The sequence below is a fragment of the Carettochelys insculpta genome, chromosome 14 (assembly GCF_033958435.1).
Source record: "Carettochelys insculpta isolate YL-2023 chromosome 14, ASM3395843v1, whole genome shotgun sequence".
Taxonomy (NCBI): Eukaryota; Metazoa; Chordata; order Testudines; family Carettochelyidae; genus Carettochelys; species Carettochelys insculpta.
This window is the reverse complement of record NC_134150.1, coordinates 18,268,581-18,284,638: the sequence shown is the minus strand read 5'-3', so window position 1 is coordinate 18,284,638 and position 16,058 is coordinate 18,268,581. Positions and strand designations below refer to the sequence as shown.

General features: G+C 42.5%; 1 protein-coding gene and 1 long non-coding RNA gene across 2 annotated transcripts in view; one reads left to right on the top strand and one right to left on the bottom strand.

Annotated features, from left to right (window-relative positions):
• SIAH1 (siah E3 ubiquitin protein ligase 1) overlaps window positions 1-6,297 on the bottom strand; it is a 35,538-nt gene extending 29,241 nt beyond the window's left edge. Inside the window, exon 1 of the mRNA XM_075008794.1 lies at window positions 6,098-6,297. The gene's annotated coding sequence lies outside the window, so the exon portion shown is untranslated. The remainder of the gene's footprint in view (window positions 1-6,097) is intronic.
• A 96-nt stretch (window positions 6,298-6,393) lies between these two features.
• On the top strand, window positions 6,394-12,400 carry LOC142020694 (uncharacterized). Its single transcript, XR_012647483.1, has 3 exons — window positions 6,394-6,427; window positions 10,247-10,465; window positions 11,795-12,400. It is a non-coding gene; the product is annotated as an uncharacterized LOC142020694 (long non-coding RNA).
• Window positions 12,401-16,058: the final 3,658 nt, after the last annotated feature.

The window sequence follows — 16,058 nt, the reverse complement described above, 5'->3', positions numbered from 1 at the left end:
TTGCCATCAATGTTGCAAAGATGTAAGCAGTTAGAATGCTATAAATCAATGTTTTTCAAAATGAAGGCTGCAGTCTATGTCAGAGCAGTCCACAAAAGGCTGTCATAACTAAAGAACAGTGGTTTTCAACCTGCGATCTGCAAATCCTTGAGGGTCCACACACTCCATACTTTAATATTTCCAAAGGGGAACACACCTCCATTCAAAATATTCAGGGGTTCGCAAATGAAAAGATTTAAAAAAAAAAAAAAAAAACTATTCTAAACAATTCCTTTGATGCACAAGAAAGAAAATCTACCTCTCAACTATGGCAGTTCTGCATTGCTATAAGAAATTAACTTTTAAAGTCATACTTTAGTAACTAAAAATAAGGAGATATATCTCAGAATACATACAAAGAGCAAAACTTGGGTAAGACACCATTTTTACAGCTACTCATCAGAACAGAATCATACCTTAAGGATGAGAGAAGAAAGATTAGGGCCTTGTCTGCACACAAAAGCTGCACCTGCTTAAGTAAAATTGGCTTTTAAATTGATTAAACTAGCATAATTTGTCTTTAGACAAGGAGCCTGTCCACAATCCTAAATAGAATTCTGTACAAGTGCCCTCCTGCGAACTCCCGCACGGAGTTCCACTGAAGTTAACGATGATCCATTTGCACAGAAGTCAAGGTAAGACCAAGGCCTTGGTAGCAAGTTATACATTGGATTTCAAATATACCTATGGAAAATCACCACCACCACATATTTGTATATGTTAGTTTGGTCCTGAGTATTATCATCACTTAAAAAAAAAATCTTCATTTTTGTAAACTCAAATGTTATGTTTCTCAAAAGATTTCAGAATTGCAAACACTTGGGAAAATATTAATGAGAATGTTTTCAAAATAGTATGGTAGATTGTCATGGCTTCATTGTGATTATGCTAAGGACTACATAGTACACAGACATTTAATTTAAGAATCATCCCACTGACGACTAAATGACCACAGCGTCCAGGATCTGCACCCAGTGTCTCAGTGGGCAATAACTTTTTAAAAAGAGACTACAAAATTAATATTTTGAAAACATAAAATAGTATTAAGAATAATCATTAAGAATTGCACTTTAAAAGTTAACCAATTTTGAAGCTATAAAAACAGGCAAAGCATACAAATGTTTGTAAGTTTATTTTAAAATTCCCTTTCAAACAAAGACCTTACATCAAATTTCACCCTACAGCAAATTTTAATGGGATGTATAAAAATAGGATCTTACCATAGTGAAGCTTAGAGGAAGTTCTCTATTAATACAGAAGTAAAGATTCCGATTTATAGAGAATGTGAACAATAAAAGATAAACATTTCAACATACCTACATTATTAAGCTAGGCACCATCAACAGGAAATTCCATTAATGTAATTTACTCTGATGTTTTGTTCTCCTTTACAAATCAATAACAATGTAAAAAAAAATCCTTGTAGATCAAAATCATTTAACTCTCTAGACAGTCTGTATATTAATCACACTTAATATGGACATTACCTACATAAATCTGAAGCCCATCTTCCAGGTGCAGCTGTTTGAAAATACTTCATAAACAGTATGTAAATACCACTTAAACATACTTCCCTTTCAGTGTATCCATAATTTAGAGTACATGGTGTCCAAATCCCAACACAAATTAACTAATCGGAAATCTGTCATAGTCACACACTGCAGTATTAGGGCCTGCTTTAGGATCTCTTGTATCATCATAAAATTTATTGAGAATAATGCACAATAAATGAAAGAGCAGACCTTTAAAGGTGAACTGAAAGGATTTATACTTGCCAACACCAAAGACCGAAGTTCAAAGTTCTGCTGTCTTTCAAGAGCAGATGACATCACCAATAGCTTAAGAAATGCAAGGTGCTGCACTCTGCTTGCTTTGCTGTGTGTGTTCACATGGTCATCAACTAATACAAGAAAATATACAGAACTCTGACCTCAGATCAGATACACAAAAGGAAGACATGGTCAGCTATTGTTTTCAGTTGTACATGCCTACATATATTTTACACCAACTTTCCTACACTGAAATATGAAGTATTATAAAGTGTTTGAGAAAATTCCAGATATGGAAAACCAAAGGGAGCTGGAGACTGCTGTTTTTGCACTACATACTTTGTCACTGCGGAAATAAAGTAAATTGAAATTCAATATTCAAATCACAGCCCTGTGACAAATACTGTGACACCACCACCAGACCTATGCCCCTCCCTCTCCCAACTCCACCCACAGGAAAACAAAGAACATGGATCTAGGGTTAATTTTACTTACCTAGCTTTTATACAATGAGAGCACTTCAGTAATATTAACCAGTCCTTACATCAATCCCCATTTTATAGATAATGGTAATGAGGCACAAAGTTGAAATGCCTCGCCCAAAGCCATACAGAAAAATCAGTGCACAGTCTGGATTAGAATTCAGAAATTACTATAGATAAGGCACTGCAGAAAGTAAATTAAGTATTTATGCTATTTTGGCATTGAAACTGTTTGTTTTACACTACCAGCTCTGCAAAAATGTTGACAGTATATTACTGGGGCATTTCACATTGAAATTTACTGTATTAAAAGCTCTTCTACCATGGAGAAGCGTGCACTAATTGAACAGCAGATCAGGTAAACCTGTCCTATTACCTGAAAATGTACTACCCAAGGTACCAAAGATGTAGGTCTGCCCCACAAAAGCTCATCACCTAGGCCATGTCTACACTAGCCCAAATCTTCAAAATGGCCATGCAAATGTCCATTTCAAAGATTACTAATGAGGCACTGAAATGCATATTCAGCACCTTATTAGCATGCTGCTGGCGGCCATGGCTCTTCAAAATTGCTGCTTTTCACTGCTGCACAGCTCATCCAAATGGGGGTCCTTTTCAAAAGGTCCCCACCAACTTTGAAATCCCCTATGTACTGATAGGAATAAGGGGATTTCAAAGTTGGAAGGGACCTTTCAAAACGGACCTTCATTTGGGCGAACCGCGCAGTAGTGAAAAGCAGCAATTTTGAAGAGCTGCAGCTGACGGCATGCTAATGAGGCACCGAATATGCATTTCAGGGCTTCATTAGTAATCTTTGAAATTTCGAAGATTTAGGCAAGTGTAGATGTAGCCCTGATAAATTATTTTGTTAGTCTTTAAAGTGGTACATCACTTTTTGTTTGTTTGTTTTACCCAGTGCAGTCTGTGTGGCATGTATTCTATGACTGTGCTGTAAAATAGCATATGCTAGGAAATTATTTGGCTGAGCCCACTGTTAAAAAAACAACAAATTAGCATTTCTTTAAAGATTAAAAAAGTTTCATGTATACTTCAGAAGTTTACTACCTGGCAAACAAAGAAAATTGATTGAAGGGGTCATTGGACAAGATACTGACATACCTTTCTTTACCTGATACTAAGAAATTTATTAGAACTAAAAACACAGAAGTTTAACTTACATTAGAATGGACTAATTTTCACTTTTGTTTGAAGCCAATCAGAATCTCTCTTTCTGGTCCTTATTTCTAGCAAATTCACTGCAGACTAAACCTCTCTAGCAATCTCTGGTTCTCCAACATCCTTGGTCCAGCATGATTTTAGTCAGCCAAACGTCCACTTATTATGGGTATGGACAAGTTTCCCCCAGCCCCATAAAGTTGTTTAGACCCCTGAGTCCTGACTCTCAGTGGTCTGTTCTGTTAGTTAGCACTAACCTACCTCTAATTGTCTTCTAAGAGCCCAGTAAACAGTGGAAATGTTGATAATACTGCTAGACCCGTGTTTCTTAAATTATGTTCCACAGAACATTGGTGATCTGTGAACAACTCGCATGTGTGCGGTGAACATCTGACACTTTTTTGATATCATACACTGATGTTATACATTTTCTGTTATTAAAACCAGATACAATGTTAACTTCTTCATTGATCTGATACCTAATTAAATTACTTCATTTTGTTTTGATTATATGTTACTACTTGTTTTGGTCTGGCAACAATTTTTTTGAAGAACCTTTTCATAGGTGTCCCATATAAAAATATTGTTTGGTGTTCTGTTGTCTCAAAAGTTTAAGAAACAGTGCTAGACAACATTGACCTCCTGTGGTTCAGCAAGCTCACCCGTTTGACATTGGTTAGGTCCCTAGCATGCTGGACTAGAGAGGTTAAACTTGTATAATACCTGGCATTACTAATAAATCCCTAAATTTTGGGCCTGAACTACATGATAGTGTTTCTCTACATTTTCAGGTTGACTGCTACTGTCCACTAGCTAAAGAGAACTACTACAATCACTTTTTAGTGATGGATGACATCATCGAATTTATATAGATGTAAACTAGTTATATCATTTATGCCATTATTTCAATTTCTACATAAACAGATCAGCCTAAAAATGGCCACAAAACTGAATTACTTTGACTTATCTATTAAATGTATTCTTTAAGTTTGTTTTACAATGAATTAAACCACTTCCTTGTAAAGATCCATATTACCCCCAAATTACTATATTGTAGTTTCTAGACCTGTGAAGATACTCTATCACTATTGCTTGTAAGTGCTTCATTAAAAGGGTTGCACATCAAATTCCTTAAACCTACAGGCTCATTAGACCACTTTAAAAGATTTAGGAGTGAAGAGAGGACCTAGTAAATCTTGGTCTCCATCAACAGAGGTAGCCTCATTGCTCTATTTGTCTGCTTATCCCACAATCCCTCCCATACTTTCTTGTATGTTGAACTCAATGTACATAAGTGTCCTTCATAAACTGCTAGGTTCACAAGGCCACTACCTTCATTTAAAACCTTCCTGAGTCCCTCACTTGGGAAATACAGAGAAGAAACTAGTTAAGTCCATTTCACAGTTTAGCTTCTAAGTGAATTGTTCATGGGAAGAAATGGATAAAAATTGGAAATAAAGTATAAAGGACTAAATTTTCAAAGGAAGGCATAGGAACAGGAATTTATCACATTTACAGTATCTTGAAATAAACCCCAAAGTAATTCACAGGATGTTTTCCTATTATGCAAAGGAGCTAGTTCTTCCACTTGTTAATCTACAGGCTGCACTGAAACTTGCAATGAGTTTAGTGAGTGGTTACTATAATTTGTCCATCACTACCAAGTGTAATAGTATATCGCTGCAAACTAGTCAATGTTAATTTAAACTTTAAAGGAGTGGGAAGAAATGGAAGAGCAAAACAGAGGTGCTCAGCTGGGCCCCTAAGGAGGAAGGGCAGAATGATGAGCACAACTCCCCCTCGTTGCTCTCCCCAGGGAAGAGGAAGGAGGTGAGAGAATAATGAGAACTTTGGTCTGGGAGGAGGAACTGCCCTACGCGATCAGGTCAGCGGCCCAACTACGCCCCTACCGGTGTGGATCCCTGGAGGCGCGGGGGCCAGCAGCGCGCTGAAGCTCCCCAGCCTTTGCCTCCACTGACACGGGGGCTGGCAACGCGACCCCACGCCCAAGTCCTCTCGCTCCCGGACAGGCCGGGCCCGGCTGACCTTCGCCATGGCCGGCTGCGAGCTCCCCGCTCGGCTGCCCTCCAGCAGCACAGACACAAAGCGCACGAGTCAGCGGGGCCGGCCGGCCGCCCGGCTCACAAAGGGGCAGCCCCGGAGGCGGAGCGGCGCGTCCACCATGCCCCCGGGGCCCACACACGGCCTCAAAACAAACCGCTTCGGCTGCAGGCGGGCTCCGGGCTGCGTCCGCCTGCCAGCGGCGCGGCGCTCACCCTCCCCGCGCACCCCGCCGGGCGCCCGCGGCCGAGCTCGCCTGAGGCGCACTTCCCCCCGCCACGGAGCCGGGGGCCGGCGCGCGCCCTGCCCCCTCGCCCTCAGGCCGGCGGCTCCCGGGAGGAGGAAGCCGGGGCGCCGAAGCTGCGCTTAGGCCGCGACGGGGCCTGGTCCCGAGGCTCCTCCGCAGCCGCAGCGCCTCTCCCGCCCGTCCTTCCCCCCGGCTGGCACTGGGCCGCTCCCGAGCGCGGCGCCCACCCGCCTCCCGCGGGGCCGCCCGGGCGGGGACTGAGGCGGGGAAGCCGCCGCGAGAGATCCCTGCGCCCCTCAGCGACCGCCCGGCCGCTCTCTCACCTGTGGGCGCTGGGCGGGACCACGCTGCAGCGGCCTGGTTCCCCCTCACCGTCCCGGCTGCGGGGCGACGCGCTGCGAGGCTCTAGCCGACACGGCTGGGGCCCGGCCCGACCTACAAACCGACCGCTCGCTCGCTCCCTCCCGCCGCCGCCGGCCGAGAAGACACCGCCACGCACGGGAGCGCGCCGGCCGCGATGCACAGTCCGCCAGCGACGCGCGCTCCCGCTCCCCGTCGCGGGCGGCGGAGGCGCGCGCGCGCGCGCGCTCCCCTAGCCTGCTGGCTGCTCATAGGCCGTGTGCCGGCCGCCGCCAGGCTCTGGGAGGCTGCTGGTGAGCTCATCGCGGGCCGGAGCCCCAGGGGCACCTTGTGACTCCAGCGGCCTCTCCCCCCTGCTCGCCCCCACGGGGGCCTCAGCCCCAAATGCGCCGCCCTTCGGGCCCCCCGAAACGGATGACCGAGGCCCGGGAGCCCAGCAGCACCTCGTGCCCCCCCAGCACATGACTTGGGGCAGGACACGCTGCTTCCTGAGCCCCAGGCTTCCATGAGTCCGTGCACATGAGGGACAGGGCGCACCTGCGACCCCAGGGATCCCTCGAGCCTGCCACCTGTTGGTATTTTGTCCCCTCTTAGGCAGTGGCGCCCATGAACCTCGTCTGTCGCGCGACCCAGCTTTCCCCGGGGGCTGAGAAGTAGTTTCTGACCCAAAGTGTCTAGGCACCAGGACAGCTTTGTGCCCCTACTCCTGAGGTAGCGTTGGGCTGTTATCACGTAGCTAGAGCCCGAGGGGATAGGACATTGGTATCTGTAGCCACATCTTCAGCGGCAAAAAATGATCAGCGGATATCGACGTCTGCAGATACAAAGCAAAAACAACGAGACATCCTGTAGCACCTTATAGACCAGCACATTTTGGAGCGTAAGCTTTCGTGGGCAAAGACCCGCTTCGTTAGAAGCAAGGTGTTATAAAGCAGGTAGCCACTGCTTCCCAGGCTTCCACAAATGGATGTGGCCCATTAGTGTTTTGCCTAAAAAACTATTGAGCCTTCCTGTGCTGGCATTTGCTTGTTACTTAATAAATAAACTTCTTGTTCTTTAAGGTGCTACAGGACTGACTGCTTGCTTTTTGTGAAGTTACAGATTGACACAGTCACCCATCTGAGTCACTTTAATAACCTGTTTTCTGTGATCAGCTACGTCTACTAGCAAATGAGGTTGTGATTGTCATGAAGGCTACACACAAACGCAGAATACATCCATGATAGGCTTGTATCAAGGCAGCTAGTCTGAGCTGAAGCCTGTGCCATCACATCTTCACTATTATTACCTGTGCTAGTTAGATTAAAGTTATCATAGGTATGCCTACCTGCCTTATAATTACACCTTCATTTAGTGTGTATGCTTCCCTTCAGTTCTATTAAGGCAAAACATTTAACATCTGTGACTTGTAAACATATCTGTTGCTCCAAATTGCTGATTACATGATAGCAGGCATAAGTGTAATGTACAAAATCCATTAAAAGGTTTCTGTGCCAACAGTCTTTTTCATTCTGCAGTTGATCTGCTCAGGAAAATCTTTACATGGGTGTCTACATGAGTCTGGGGCCACAAATCAGGACCCAAATTAGGGACTTCATAGGCAATGAACGTAGACCTTACATTAATCCCTTATTTTAGGCACAAAAAAGGTTGTGCTGTTTTATTTAAATCAGTTTTAAAACCAATGTAGTTAAAGTGATACAATCCTGTATGGACTTAAGCTGTAACACACAGGCTGTGTCTACTCTAGCTCCCAACTTCAAAGGGCTCATGATAAGTAGGGTGTCAGGAGATTATTAATAAAGTGCTGTGGTACATATGCAGCACTTCGTTAAGCTAATTCTCCCCTGTGACAACTTGCAAGTGGCAAAATTTTGAGAAGTAAAGGGACTTCGAAGTAGCCCGGGCACTTCAAAGTTCCCATGAGTTAGCGGCAGCTACACGGAAGTCAGCGCTTCGAAATTTGCCCCTTCGAAGTTGCCATGGGGGGAGAGTTAGCTTGATGAAGTGCTGCATATGCACCACAGCAGTTCCTTAGTAATCTCCCAACGCTCTACTTACCATGCTCCCTTTGAAGTTGGGAGCTAGTATAGACGCAGCCAAATTGTACTGACAAATTACATCAGTTTCTAAAGTGATTTAACTACAGAATTAGAACTATGAGTAAAGACCAGCATATGATTTAAAACAATTTTTATGGTGTCCCCACATTTTCAGTTAAATAGCAAAGAGGTTTTTTTGTAATAACTGGTATACAGTACGATTGCAAACACAAGTAGTTATAGGGATACCTCATCTATGAAATTATGGAATATAATGGGCCCTATTTAAGAAATACCTGTACATTACTGAAATTGTGACTTCTTTTAAAAAAGAAAAAAAAAAGCTTTAACTTTTATAGAACTACATCCAACTATTTATGTGAGAAGACCATTAGTTTTGTTGTAAAGTCAAGCACTTGAAAGTTAAGAAACATAATAATTAAAATTTCCTAGGCAATCTTCTTACAGTCTCCTCTGTGTGCATCTACCATGATATAGTCAGTAATTACATGATCACATACTTCTTTTCCATAGGACAATTTCATTCACTGAAACTTTGAAACCATCTTTAAACAGAGTGCTTGTCTAATGCATTATTTTTTGTTATGCTTTTCTCATTTATATCAATCTCTGGTGTTACTTGTAACAATAGCAGATACATTTTCAGACAAATGTGATTTTTAATTTGGTAACAAAATAGGAAAAAAGGCAGAGAAAAAGTGGCTCACACCAATTAACACTATGGCCGCGTCTCCACAGGCAGCTTCTGTCAACAAAACTGGGCTTTTGTCAACAAAACTCACTGAGCATCTACATGGTTAAAGTCCCCTGTTGAGAGTTTGTCAACAAAACTCAGCTGTTCAGTCGGTAGTGTCATCCCTGTTCCTAATCAGGTATAACTCCTTTGTCGACAGTGTTTTGTTGACAGATTGCCCATGTACACAGTTCTGTCAACAGAGAGGTCTTCCGGTTCCCTGGCAGCCCTGTTTGCAGAACTTCTAGTCAGCCATTCTGTCAAGAGAGGCCTGGGCAGTCTGGCTGCTCTCTGTCAACAGATCAGCTTGCTCTTTCAATCTGCTTTTGTGTGTAGATGCAATCTGTCGACAGAGGTACTGCCAAGGTTTCTCTGTCAACAGTGACCTCTGCTGACAGAGGCTGTCTGTGTAGACATGGCCTATATGTATTAGCATCACTTCCGCCTGCATCTAAATATAGTCACACCTTCTCCAGTTTGCTGCTTTGGACCCCAGTCCTGCAAACAAGCATGTGAGTAGCTTTACACATCTAAGTAGACCTTTTTTGGCTCAAAGGGACTACTTGTATGTTTAAGTTATGCTTTTATTTGTTTGCAGGACAGGGGCCTTAGTGTCGAGGCTTTCTCTAATTAAGTCAATGGTAGAATTCCTACCAATTTCATCTGGAGCAGTCCCTTCTGCAGTACAGTTGTATGGGCCTAATTTTGCAAGTATACACAAGCTTAACCTAATTCACATGAGAATTCTCTTAACTTCAAAGGACTACTGACATGAGCAAAGTCAAAAATGTGCATGAGTATGGGCAGGATCAGAGGTTATATGATTATAGGAAAAAAGCCACAGTTTCTCATACTATGCCAGGTTTCTCCTCAGTGAATACAACACGTCTGTGTAATCCACTTTAGGCCCCAGTCCAGCAAAGCACTTAAGCACATGCATAACTGTTTTCACCATGTGAGTAAACCTAATGATGTTAGTGTAACTATTCACATGCTTAAAGTCATATGTGAATTTGGCGAATGGAGACACAATGCTTCATGTTGGCTGAAATCATTCAGAAATTTGGACAAGGAGAAATGTATATTTTTTATTTTCAATTTAGAAAAATCACAAAGAACTGTCTGCAGGTGATAGTTAAAAGAGATCTTCCCTTAGTTCCAATAACAGAAGTTGATATTTCTGGAGATCAAGGACCAGAATTCTAGTCCCAGCACCAGTGGTCTATATGGCTTAACCCTCCCCACAAATAAAATTAGTCTTTTTGTGAAAACCACAGTGTCATTTATTGGTCCTCTTCTGTTTTTTCTCTGAACAGATGAGTTTGGTCACAGGGAAAGTCCTCCCCCTTCTGTTGCAGATCCTTGGTGACCTCCCCAAGGACTGGAGCCATGACGTGCACCTCATGACCATGGAAGAAGCCATGACCCTTGTTGCCATGTCCACAACATCCATTGTAGACTGGAGTGCCATGCGTGCACTGGTGTGCCCTTTGAGGATTACATTAATGAGGGCTGGGAGTTGCTGTTCGGGCAAGGTGGGAATCAACTCCTTCAGTGTGGAGTAGTTCACGTGGCAGGAGCAACGTGCTGGAGAAACAATATTTGCACCTCATGAAGTCCCACTTCTTACTTGTTTTGTCCTGAGGAGTGCAATGACAGGATTTGTTTTTATTGCAGAGGGAGTCCACCACTAACAAATTTGGCTATGGATGCGTAAACAGAAACTCCGCATCCTTAGAGGACACAAAATATCATATGTCTGCCCTCTTGTTAGTGGGAGGGATGGATGCTGGTGTCTGCCAGATGATGTTGGTAGGATCCATAATGGCCTCATCCAGAGGCATTGCAGTTCTGGAGGAAGAGGGAGGCTGCAGTGTGCAGAGAAGTCTGTGTTGTTTAACTGGCACCTCCTGCAGGTCCTTTCCTGGTCCTGAGCCACCTGCTGAAATACCTTCTGGGAAGCCTGTGAGTCATCTGCAGTGAGAGGCGAAACCATCAGCACTGTGTTGTCTGGTGAAAAAGAGGAGTGGTGCAGAGGGGATCTAGCCTCACCCTCTGAAAGGGAATCCTCAGCCCCCGAGTGCTGTGGTGGTAGATATGTTGATGACATAGTGGGCTGTGGCAACACGGGGTGGTCCCTGTATACCATAGATGGTGCTGGTGGAGCATGTGAGTGGGGCAACCACGCCTGTGAAGGTGACCATTGAGGAGCTGGTTCTTGATGGTATGGGTAGTGGTAAGCAAACCACGGTGGGGGTGCTGCGAGTAAACCATGGTAGGCAGTACATTTTCCCAGTTGGAGTGCGTGGGGCTGTAGTGCTGTGATGAGAAGACACTCCTCTGGTTGAAACTGCCACCTTCCCAGGCAGGTGGTTTGGACCCTGAGTCATGTGAGACTGCGAGCATCTAGACAAACATGGGGACGTCGGCAGTGCCGGGGATACATGGTGCAGTGAGCTGGTTGGTGCCAGGGTCGGTGCTGTGTCCATTCTTGGTGGCAAGTCTTCACAGTGTTGCTTAGATGCTGTGATGCGCTCTGCTGCTGGAGGCTTCTATGAAGCAATGTCTAAATGCCACTTTGGTGCTTCCTCTGGTGCTGCATGACAGTGGGGCAGTACTGTAGCCCTGGAATTGCGCGGTGCCAAGTCTGGTTCCTTGTGCAAGGGGTATGGAGACTTGGAACAGTGCTCCTTGTGCCCCGGATCCAGTACCAAGGGTGGGGTCTTGGATTTTGAGGACCTTTTATGCCGAAGGGCATGTTTGTGTGTGTATGTGTATATATACATATAGGTTATTAGAATGTCTAACAGGAGAACTATCCTGGACAAGGGTAGAAGAATGCTAAACTAACTCTTGTCTTTCAGATAGAGACGGCAAAGCTTCATCTGCAGCCGAGGACAGTAGAGAAGGAAGAGAGGGATCCACACCATGCACGTGCCATTATAGCAAGAGGAGGTGCTACTGAGCATGCATGGTGTGGGAAACCATGGCTACAGAAGAATCTCCAAGTGCCGGTGTGAGGATGCACCAAAAACCAGAGTGGAGAACCCATGGGGACACAACTTGAAAAAGAATCTCAGTTTTCATTTTAAATAGGGGTTACAGAGTAAAGCTTGAAAATGTGAATTGTAAAGTTTCAAAAGCAAGAAGACAAATAAAAAGAACTAAAAATTATTATTTTGAGATATCTTTTAAATCAATCTTGTGATTTTTGGAATTTGAGTTACAATTTTGGATTTGGGATTGGAAATCCTGATGTACCAATTGAATACAGTGGCGTTACTCAGATTAAATTAATTTAAGCATGTGTCCAAATGTTTGCAAGATCAGAGCCTAACTAACAGCCAGTCACACAGGCAACACCTGCTTTCTAGTTATAATGTAGCTGGATGAAAAAAATCTGCAGTGTCAAATCTTTGATCATCGATTAAAAGAACACAGTCTGAAAAAATCACATTTTCATGTGAATGTTTTGTACTTATAATTGTCAGAAGCAAACCATAAGATTACTATAAATAAAAGAGATTAGTGATTATTTTAAAATTCTCTTCTGTTTTATTTTTAACTTTGTTCAATTGACAGTACTTTGTATATATTTATTTTAGCTACTTGGTTTATGCTTTGTACCTGTCCTCAGACTCTGCTAGAGGATGTTTACCAGTGACAGCAACAATAGAGCTCAAACAGAGAGAGAATAGGCAGAAGACAGGAATTGGGTAAAGAGGAAAGGGAAATGCAAGAAAGTTTAGTGTTGCTATGAGTCTGTCCAAAGTGTCATTCAAAACAACAAAAAGGGAGTCACACAAAACGTTTTTACTGCTTAAAAAAACCAGACACTATTTAAAAAGTGTTCTGTCAAAAAATTTATTTTTCCTAATTCATCAATTAAAAATAAGTTCACACTGATCTTTTAATAGCTATTGATTACTTTGGCAATAACACCTTTTCTCAGAAACATATAGGTATATTTTGTTCATAATATGAATTATTAGGGCTTCTTAGGAACGAATCTTCAGGGTTTCCTAAGCAATTACTTCTAATTCCTCCATCCTGCAGATATTTATTTCAATGTGTAACTGTTATGCATGCAGACAGGCCAATACAGTCAATGGAACTACTCGTCATGTTTGTGCATATAAATGTTTGCAGGATTGGGGCCCAAGGTGCAATACTGAATTAGCTTTTTGGGGGTGTTGTGTAATGCATCTCACCTTTTCTAAAGCATTGTATTGTCCCTTTTCATTTCCTCTTTGACATCTAGCCCTTGGATCTTGAGTTCTTCTAGCTGTGTTATTATTCAGAAATTTCAGGATTGGGCTGTTCTTATTGTTTTTCTTTAGGTGACTTTCACATTGTTACTAAAAATGGGTAGGGTAAGGTTTCTAACAATGCTTTTATTTATTTTCAACCTTATGCTGGAATGTGACTTACTGTGAATGTATGGAGTTCAGTGGAAATGAGCTTAAGCGTGTCATGCCCTAGAAGCAATTATTGTCTTTTTTTTAGCAAGGGTTGGGTATTTGCTAGTGTGAAGCTGAAGTACCGCAGGTAAACTCCTGTTATTAAATGTCTTTATATATGCATCCGCATTCAGTAACCAATAACATTTATGTCCTTGAACATACTCAAGCTCAGTCCATATTTTAACCCAATGTAGACCTTGTAATATTCCAAGCCACACTGGGCAATGTGGAGATAATGAGCTAAAGTAGGTACAACCAACCCTGCCTCTCTATACCCCTAAGAGATGTCTCACTTGGAGGGAAGAGCATACAAATGGAGAACATGAACCAGTTGCACTGACCAGAAGAGATTTTTATTTCTCAGCATATAGCAAAAGGATGACTGAAGGTAAGTGCTGTTGCATTTTATCTCCTCTTGTAAACATGGGAGGCTAGGTCAGCTGGGTTGACCTAATATTGAACTACTATTGTAAAACTGATTGTATATGAAATATGAGCCAACTTGAGGCCACAACTTACTAGAAGCCCTCTGAAGAATGATAGTCCTACCATGCCTGGGGGACAGCTCATTTGTGTTTGTTGATAACCCCACAAGGAGTGGACTGTCGGGAACTTGGCAGGCTGAGACTCTTATGACTAGTATGGTACAATGGTGGAATGCCTGGATGCCACAGATCTGAGCCTGGGTGCATGCAGAGAGCCAATCCCTATCCTTAAGGGATACCCTGGGAGAGGTACACAGTGACATCACCCAAAATTACGTCTGTAGAGATGATGGTTATGATTCTGAATTCTTACACAAATCTGTTCTGGAATCTTATGGGTGTATTCTCCTCAATGAACACAACTTCCACCAATATTAATGTTAGCAGTGTGCCTTCTGGATGGATTTATAGATATAGTATAAAGTGTGTGTGTGGGCGAGGTGGGGGATAAATCCTTTAGATTGTGAATCTTTCCAGGGCAGGGATCGTATCTTCTATATTTCTGCCATGCCTGGCAAAATGCCACTAACATCCCAACTGGGACTGATAGGCATATTTCATATTATGCATTGGTAGTAAATAGAATAAGAGTGTAGTAAACTTAAACCAGTGCACTAGTTATAAAAGAGATGACTCATCACAAAGTCCTAAATTAGCGGGATTGAGTGAGGGACACTGACTTCCCCCCTACACTGAAGCAAGGGAGATGCTATCGGTAGCACACTCTTCTAAAAACACATAGCTGAGCTCCCTGCAGGTACTGTGCTTCTCTCTGCCAACAGTGGAACACCAGGAGAGGCCTCTAACAGCTTTCATCTATCTCCACAAATAGCAGGTGCCTTGGGGGCAGCTGATGGATTGAGCTCTTTCTTTTGGCAGTAGAAGTTAGGCAGGGAGATGCAGGTGGCAGTCCACTTGTTTCCCCTTCCCGGTTATCCACCTTTGTCAGATATATCACACTCACTGCATGCCTCAGTGCTGATTTTTTAATCTATTGTCAGAGAACAAATTTCTTCTGTTATTTAGAAGACATCAAGCCACATTCTCATGTGATTTACTCCCACCTAAATCTAGGTTAACTCCAGAAGAGTTATTCTAATTACACTGGTGAAATTGAGGTCAGAATTTGTCCCAAGAGTTCTTTGTCCAGATCCTCAGTTGGGGTGAATCGGCATAACTCCATTGCTGAAGATCTGGGCACGTGTTTTTAACTCAAATGATATGAACAGTATTTAGTTGGCCTTACCACAACGCTTTTGCTGCATTTTTGTTTCAACATTCTCTACTACTTTTTAAATAACTGAATTTTCTCTTTAAAAAGAAAAATACTTTTTTTTGAGATTATATAAAAATGACATAATTGGAGAAAGAAATCTTTAGATAAGTGATTGTATATGTTCTCTACTGTGAGCATAACAAAGACTCATTCCACCATGCCATCTCAGATCCAAAAATGAATGTCAGAATCATTTTGAAATGAAATCCAAGGAAACATTTTAGGGGATTATTTAAAGATGTGATCCTAACATTATATTAGAAAAAATGTTTCGTACAAAGCAGCATTAGGTTTCACCACACAAATATGTAGCCATTTTAAATAGTGCTTTAAAAAGAGTTTCATACTGTAATTATCTTAGACTTCACTTGTACATATTCCAACAGTGCAGAAGACATCCTAATATAATGTGTGATCATTTAATGTTGTTTAGGTTAAATATTAACAAATCCTGTGCTGAGGTCAAATTTTATTGTGTCATGCTGTGAAAATAGCTTAAATAAGAAACTGAAAGTCATTTAGTTCTTAAAATATATACTGTAACTAGCTGGGGACTTGGTACTGCAAACTTACTCTAACATATATCACTGTGGTATCCAGTGATCATGCAAATTGCCATAAGGTCACACTAAATTACCGATGAAAAGAGCAACAAAGGTGCTTGATCAAGCAATACACTTAAGCATGTAAGTAACCCCATTGACTTCAGTATGACTTAAGTGTGTATTCAAGGGCTTTTTTTTCCCCAACAGTGATGGTGTATCTCACATTTGTGTTTTAATGAACTGGTATGGGCCTACGAAACTGCTTAAAGGTAAGCACATGCTTAAGTGCTTATGCTGAATCAAGGCCTACCTGAGACTAAATGCCAACAGTCAGTAATGCAATCCCAGAGCTGCGGGAT